Below are 626 nucleotides of genomic sequence, written 5' to 3' on the forward strand. Positions count from 1 at the left end.
GCCGCGCCGGGCCGGCTGCATCCGGGTACTCGCGCCCCTCACGGCGGGGGAGGGGAGGGGGCGGGCGCTCGCGGCTTCTCGCTCTGCTGCTCGTGCCGGCCGTCCTCCAGGCGCCGAGGGGGGCTGCTCCGAAAAACGTCCCGGGGGTCCCTCCCCCAGGGCCTGAGGTAAACCGCCCCCCTCCCTCGCAGCGGCCCCTCGCCCGGTGCCCCTCCGCCACGGCGGCGCCCCGCGAGGGCTGAGACCGCCGCCCGTTCTCCGGTACCTCCTCGCTCCGGACGCACCTGGCCGGGAGCGTCGCGCCGGACTGACCCCCTGCCCCGCGGCTTGGCTCGGGGATGGCGGGGCCCAGCCGAGGGGCCCGGGGCTAGGCGGGGCTTATGCAGCGCTGAGGCGAGGCTGGGGTGAGTAGAGCACACCTCCCCGCCGCGGCGGAGCGGCCCGGGCCGGTTCCCGTAGAGCTTCGCTCCAGGTGCTGCCGCGCACGAATTTGAAATTCGAAGCGGAACTCAGCGCACGGCTTCAAACTTCGGCTGTGCGAACAGACAGAAACAAGATGGGACTCGTGTGTTTTCCCTTCAGGCTTAGCTATAAATGTCTGAGGTGACCGAACCTGATCAAACATC

This window comes from Haliaeetus leucocephalus, unplaced genomic scaffold (assembly GCF_000737465.1).
Source record: "Haliaeetus leucocephalus isolate CR32 unplaced genomic scaffold, Haliaeetus_leucocephalus-4.0 Scaffold636, whole genome shotgun sequence".
Classification (NCBI taxonomy): domain Eukaryota; kingdom Metazoa; phylum Chordata; class Aves; order Accipitriformes; family Accipitridae; genus Haliaeetus; species Haliaeetus leucocephalus.